The sequence below is a fragment of the Eleutherodactylus coqui genome, chromosome 2, assembly GCF_035609145.1.
Source record: "Eleutherodactylus coqui strain aEleCoq1 chromosome 2, aEleCoq1.hap1, whole genome shotgun sequence".
In the NCBI taxonomy this organism is placed as follows: Eukaryota; Metazoa; Chordata; class Amphibia; order Anura; family Eleutherodactylidae; genus Eleutherodactylus; species Eleutherodactylus coqui.
In genome coordinates, this window is record NC_089838.1 from 212083155 (window position 1) to 212091011 (window position 7857).

Below are 7857 nucleotides of genomic sequence, written 5' to 3' on the forward strand. Positions count from 1 at the left end.
CGTCAGACAGTGGATTGGAAAGGGTTAAGGGCTTATTCAGACGAGGGCACGCACAAATATACTCGCTGCTACGAAGCGTATTTGCGCCTGAACAAGTTAAAAAAAAAATTTCAAACCATTCAAATGTCGCAGAATTGCATGTGGGTGAAAAAAAAAAACAAAAAGGGAAGATAGGTCCTGCTTTATTATTTCTTGCATGTAGAGAACAGACGTCTGTGCGGTCCTGTCTGGGTATTCCATGGACATCACATGCCCTATTATAGCCTATGAGGCTGCTGCGTACTCCTTTATGTTTAGAATCGGCAATAAGGCTACCGCGATCTGAGTGTCTAAATTAATTAAAGGGGCTTTCCAGTGAAATACTATTGATGACCTATCATCAGGATATGTCATCAATAGTTGATTGGCCAAGGTCTGCCGCTCGGGACCCCGGCTGATCAGCTGAGCGGGCGCATGTTGTCCACACCGCAATTACACAGAGGTCGTAGTGGAAGCCCCCACGCTGACCGCTGTGTAGTGGCCAGCGCTTTGAACTACAAGCACAGCTCTCATTGGTTTCAATGGGAACCAAGCCTGCAGTTACAAGCACTGCCCACTAAAGAGAGGTTAGCACGGAGGCTTCCACTCCGACCTCTGTGTATTTGTGGTGCTGACTGCATGTGCCTGCTCAGCTGATCGGTTGGGGTCCAGAGCGGCAGACCCTGGCGGATCAACTATTGATGACGTATCCTGATGATAGGTCATCAATAGTATTTTCCTGGAAAAACCCTTTAACGATGGTTATCGGAGAAAAAACAAGAGACATCAACTTTGTGCAGTCACCACTGCGCTCTTCCTAAAAAAGCCCAGACCCTTGAGCTTTATTTATTGTGCAAAGCAGAACAAAAGAAAGTATAGTGCTCAGTCACTGCTGACCAACACCATAAGGCTGGGTTCCGACCAGGCGGAATCCCGACGGAAATCTCGCGGTTTGGCCGGAGCAAAAAACAGCGAGATTTCCACCGGGAGAGCGCTGCTTCAAAACCTGCGGCACTTGACCGCTGGTTTTGGAGCAACTTGGCCACACGTTTTTCTGTTGCGGCCGGCGCTCCCATAGAGGAGAGCACGGACACAACAAAAAAAAAATTGACATGCTGCGGCCAGAGAATCTGCGTCGCAGCACCGGCTTTGCTGCAACGGATTTCCCGTCCCGTGTGGACGAGATTTTTAACAAATCTCGTCAACATGGCCGGCTGATGGCAGGATTAGCGGTCACAGGCGGATTTGCTGCAGTAATATTCCGGACGGAATTTCTGCGGCAAATCCGCCCTGTGTGAACCCAGCCTAAGGCTGGGTTCATATCTGTGCTGGAACCCCCATTTGAAGGTTTGGTCGTAGATCCAGCACAAAATACCTGAAGAAATGGCATGCAGCGCTTTTTCTTCTGGTAATATGCTGGGCAGCAGAGTGGGAACTGAATGGACCCCATTATAGTCAATAGGGTCCGGTCAGCGCTGTTCGGTTCTGTCATAAGAAGGAGTCGTTTGGCCCCGGGGATTGCCCTTTCCTACTCCCCGAACAGAGCAGGAAAACAGAACCCCCACCACAGGTGTGAAAGCACTTACACCTTATTGCTGTAAAAAGTAACAATTGCTACAACATTCTAACCCAACTGGATACATTATGTGATGAGCTGCTTACAGCTCTTTTACTGATAAGTGAAAGAATGTGGATACAATGACTAAATATGGTCTACAGGGAATGTCCAAATACCCCATTACCAAGAATAGCTCAGTCAGTTCTATCCTGCTTTACAATGTCAGACTTCGGGCCCCTTCACACAACCGTACTTGCACACGCAAACTTCGCACATGCAGTATGCAGAGAATAGAACTCACAGTGATAATAGTGCATCAAGTGTTCTGTAGTGCCTACAATTTTGGTAACTTGTTTGACTTGTTTCTACACATTGTAAGCAAATAAGGTATAGAAACCATTAAGGCGACTCACACAGGCCATTTTTTGTGCCATTTGAAATGCAGCTAAATGCTGTGAAACGCCTACATTGATTTTAATGGGGCTTCTCAGACGAGCGTTCGAGCGCCACAATTGGGCACACTCCATACTAGGAACCAGTGGACACTCGGTTTGCCGCTGTATGGCGCTGTGTAATGCTTCTAGGATTAAATATCTCCACAATGCAGATGGACATAGCACAATTTCTTTTTTTATTTAAGCGTATGGCTCCCTGTGAAATAAATTGCAGTATTCAGTACATTTACCATAGAAATTGCTCTCATGTCATATTGTATCATTACTGGAGAAACTAGGGAGTCATGAGGACCAGAAATGCTCCCTATATAGGTAAGAGTCCTTTTACATTATTCTCTTCGATCAGAATTCATTTAGATTTCTTTTACACGAACCGAGAATCGCTGGTATGGGTGTTAGTGCCCAGTAATCGGGCCATGAAAAAGACCCTTTAAAGGGGTTTCATTTTTTTTGTTAAAACTAGCTTTCCCATGCCCCAAAGTAATTAACCAGCTAATATTTGCCTCTCCTTGTTCCTGCAAGTACCCTGCTGTGGCACTTTCTTTATAGGCTGCAGCAGCCTATGTATAAGATGTTGCAGGCTGCTGCAGCCAATGATAATGCTTAGCAGCCTGTGATCTGCCGCTTGTAAACGTTACTTCAGATAGTGGAAAAAAAATCACAGAGGTGAGAGAAAAAATAAGGACATTATTCACTGAAAGGGAAGCCAGTAATGCAACACCTGATAGACTGCAGGCCAGGCACAATCACTGTAGACCCTAGTAGAATGCAGTGGGCCATACGATAATTTGGAGGAGCTACTTGTTCAATGCAGACTAATAATGCAAGCCACTCACTCAACCCAGCCCAGATTGGGGAGGAGCGACTGCAAACAAACATAATCTGCACATGTGAACGGATACCAAAAACACCAACCACAGAAAGGTGACCCACTCTATACAGGAGTGCGACCCCTACTGGCAAAGCAGTAGATTGCTCTATATCTCCACAGTGGGTCACACTGGCTGACATCTTGGGCTCCTCCAAATGTATAGCAAACTGCATGCAAAAAATACTGATAAATGCGGGTGTTAGTTCTGCATTGTGGCCAAGACACATAAGCTGACGGGCCAACGGCAAGGCCACCACGCGTCCGTCAGAACCTACACTATCTCACTATTAGATACAATAAAAGCACGCAGGTGAGAGAAAAAATAAGGACATTATTCACTGAAAAGGAAGCCAGTTATGCAACACCTGATAGACTGTAGGCCAGGCACAATCGCCGTAGACCCTAGTAGAATGCTACCCTAGTAATCATGCAGGCGCCCATGCACAGTTGAGCTGTTTTTTTTCAAGATTTGCCACGCCATCTTTAAGTAATGATGCAGATACCCTCAGCCCATATGCAATATAATTATATATATACTCGACCATAGAGAACAATGGTCTCTAAGTTGCGTATATCTGCAGTAAAATAGAACATGCTGCGTTTTATTTTCCGCCTGCGGATTACGCAATTCTGACACACTGTGATGGGAACTGCATAAGACAATGCAATTGATTGCCTGCGAACTACAATGTATCACACCCACGAACAGAGCCTGTGTAATCTGCAATTCAAATCCCGTGATATTAGACCAGCCTTACAAAGACATTCTGCAGTGCAGTGACTCATAGGTGACATCATCTCTGACTGGAGTCATTCCTTTTGCCATCTTTTAGAACAAGCCAAGACCTTCATACTAACTTTTAAGGCCCTTTTTTACCCAACGATTATCGCTCAAAAGCCATCTTTTGATTGATAATTGTTGGGTGTAAATGTGCCCATCTTTCACTTTTCTGCCAAACGATGATTTTCAGTTCGGCATGAAATCCATCCTTCATCAGAAGAGCTGATAAGACGGACTGCACGCTGTGTTCTGCCCGGGGAGCGCTGATAACATAGTCTCAGCTGTCAGCCCCGTGGCAGAACAAAGGGAATCTCTTCAGAGAATAGCGGGTGGTCTGTTCTCTGAATACAGCTCCTGGCGGCTCACATGCTACTAATTGGTACGAATAGGCATTCGTACCAAGTAGTAGTTTATGCAAAATGATAGCTCACAACCATCTTTTGAACAATGATCTTTGTGTGTAAAAGGGCCTTTAGCCACGACTTGTCTCTACCAAGTTTACAACACAGATATCTTTGGCTCCTTGCTTTTTCAGCACCATCCCTACCTAGTACCATTTATACAAACTCTCCATCCTGGTGCTACACCCATTAATGTACTAGTTGCTGCCCAATCTGCCCCTATTACTGTACTTTGAATTGAATTAACCTGCCAGGAAAGGGGGAGGTGTCAATTTGTCTAAAGGTACTTTCACATGGTACAACCATAAGGCGCATTAGCGCTGGACAGCCATACCAGCAACTATCACTCCTGTGCTTTACACAGGAAAGATAGTCATTCAAGTGAATGAAGGCAGAGCAGGCGGAGATGGTTTTGCCCTCCCATCCACCTACATTCACAGTATGCAAGAGGCGCACACTCCAATACCTTGTTCCGGCCCCCCACCTCCATTCATAGTATACCAGAGCCGCACACTCCAATACCTTGTTCCGGCCCCCAACCTCCATTCAGAGTATACAAGAGCCGCACACTCTAATATCTTGTTCCGAGCCCCCCACCTCCATTCACAGTATATAAGAGCCGCACACTCCAATACCTTGTTCCGAGCCCCCCACCTCCATTCACAGTATACATGGCCTAACAGTTGCTTGGTTTTTGATTCTGCTGAAAACCGAATGACTTTGACAAGTGAGTAATATATCATTCAGTGCCTTATTGGCAGCCGCCTGTACACGGGACAATTATCGACCAAATTAGCCCAAGTCTAGCAATAATTTGGGCGATAATCGCCCCGTGTAAAGGTACATTTATCTGCCTAGCACACTCCAATACCTTGTTCCGGCCCCGGCTGGACTGCTAAACACAGTTATCTAGTTCTTTTAATAGTAAATGAATGTGTTTAGACAAGAAGATCGTTTTAGGTCACCAGTTTGATATTAACTGAGTCCTGCTACATGAACATCCAAATGGTTTGGAATACTTACCATAATATTAACATACCAGGCTGCAGGAAGTCTGCGTGGGAGGAAAATTCCCTGAAACTAACAGAGTAAAATATTTTTAATCAGGTGAACTTCCTGGGTTTTTTTTGCAAGCAATATCTGTACATAATGTTATACACTTGTATTACAAGACCACATTTGGGAACAGTGGGGAGAAGTTATTAACTGAATTGTGGCATAACTCTGGTGTCAAAAGCTCAATTTTGGTGCAAACAGGTTTGTGCACAAAAATTGTGACTTTTGCAGTTTTCTGTTACCGGTACTATGTCTGGCAAATTGTTTTTGTAAAGTTATCGGGGCTTTGTAGAGAGGGAATAGGGCCATAAGGCCAACAACGCAGCAAATTTACTATAATTTATCACGAAAACCATACTCATAGCTGGCATTGATTTGCCTGTCAGACACACGAGGCAGCAGAAATGCACATAACGTATTATTAAGGTGCTTTCACACGTACCTGAATATTTCTGCAACACGGAGCAGAATTCGTAACCCTGCAAATCCATACCAAAATCTGCAAGTCTAAATGCAGATTGTAATGCAGAATGTTCGGCATAATTAAACCACCTTCAATTCCACATTAAAAGCCACACCTGTGAAAGCACCCTAAAGAGAAATGTGTCTTTTGATACGTTAGGTACATTTTGCTCCAGCGCAGCATAGGAAATGCCCATCTTGACAAATTCCTTCCAATGTTTTTTAATTTCTTATAACTATGGGAAAAAAAATATAGGAAACCAAAAAAACAAAACATTCTGGGTCATGTCTAAGGCCAGATCCCGCCTGCGGGAGCCCGTGCGTACCAGTCATTTCTGTACTTCATCTGTACTGTGAATGGACCTGGCAGCTCGCCGTCAGACATGGGCAGCACAAATTTTTTTTCCCATGCCGACGCTAGGCAATGGCGTGAAATCCACAATGTTAATTTCGGACAGCTTGCGGGTCGGACGGCTCCCATTAACTTCAATGGAATCCGCGCATGCTGTGATTTTTCCTCGGCTAAAGGAAACCACAATTTTTCCCACAAGTGTGAAGGAAAAACGGTTTTCCATAGCATGCTATGGACGATATTTTCTGTGGATCCGCGGTGCAGACGCCGGCCACGGATTCCACAGCAAAAATCCCTTTGTGTGCAGTAAAATAGAGCACACTACAGGGTTTTTTGCGCAACAGAAATGCGCAAGCAAAATACTTGCATTTGACCGAACTGATTGAAATCAATGGGTTCTATTTTCTGCATATTGCGCATATAAAATTTTCATTTCCTGACACAGGCCTTATGTAAAACTCCTTTTATTTTATTTCCGTGCACATTTGGAAATACCTGCTATTTTTAAGATGTTATGCTGCAAAAGAGCTGTACAACATGTTATTTAGTAGCTACACTATGGCGTGCGCCCACACATACTGGTTTCATTTTTCCAAGCTCCCCTTCATGCTTGTGCCGGAGTTGGTAATTGGGGGTGAGACACACACACTGTGCTCTCTGTCCGTTAGCTGGGATGTGACAGAGAAGAATAAGGCACTACTGTTTACTTTATGTCCGGCCGTGGAGTGGGTCAGGAAGCGGACTGCTGTTACTGGCACACAGACACTGAACACTTGTCTGCAGGTGTGTATCTATGTGCTTACATACTTTTTTAAATTAATATTCAAGGCATCATGTATCCCATTTTTCTATAAGATTAATAATAATGGTGTACACCACCAACCTGAAAGGGTAATGCTGACTGAACTAACCGCAAAGTATATGACTGCATATTTTTTTGCATATTTTTAGATATTTAGTTAACCTGCCATGGAAAGTCAAGTTATATCTGTCAAAACACATTTATTTATATTTTAGATGTACCATCTTGCAGCAGGATTCCGATCTGGCCGTGGGCATGAGGCCTGCTTGCTTGTTTGTCCTAATTTTATGAGTTTATGTTGCATAAAACTACAGTCTTCGTAAACAATGCTAATTATTTTCACTGGTAATTAGGTTTCTGTGAGACCAACATGATGGCACCCACCTGAAGGTTTACGCTTTACTCTTATAAGGCCTCATGTCCATGGGTGGGTTGGATTCCGAGGACCCTGCATATCTGTGTGGGCAGTCAGCGGCGTCCGCGCGGACCTCTGTACTTCCGGGCTTTCTGTACTGCAGATGGTCCGCAGGGCTTGCCATTGGACTTGCGCAGTACAGATTTTTTTTAAATCTCCTGCTTTCCCATGGGATCTGCACTGAAATGGAGTACGCTGCGATTTTTTTTTTCGGACCAAAAGGTCCGCGAATCAAATCCGCATGCTTAATTTCATTTGCGGACACCCATGTATCCCTATGGGCGGCTCGATTTGCAGATCTTCTGCGTGGGATTCTGCAAATCAGATCTGCCCGTGGACATTTGGCCTTATGAAGAGAAGTTAACAGGTGCCACACATGACCTCCCAACAGTGTTTTCCTACATTTGTAGACTTCTGCAACAGTTTTTTTGTTTGTGGATGTGATGTAACATACTAAACAGAATAAACTATAGGAGGGACAATTATATATGTGCCATCATGGTGAGCCACCTGGAAACTGAATGAATGATAAGACTAATTTTCATTTTCCATTATGCCTCTCATGATGGCACAACCTGAAGACATACCAGATAATTAGAAAGAGACAACACTATGAAGAAATTTACAACCCCAGGCCAAATTGTTTGAAGATTGTAAGGTCAAATGTTGTTCCACAAATGTAAAAA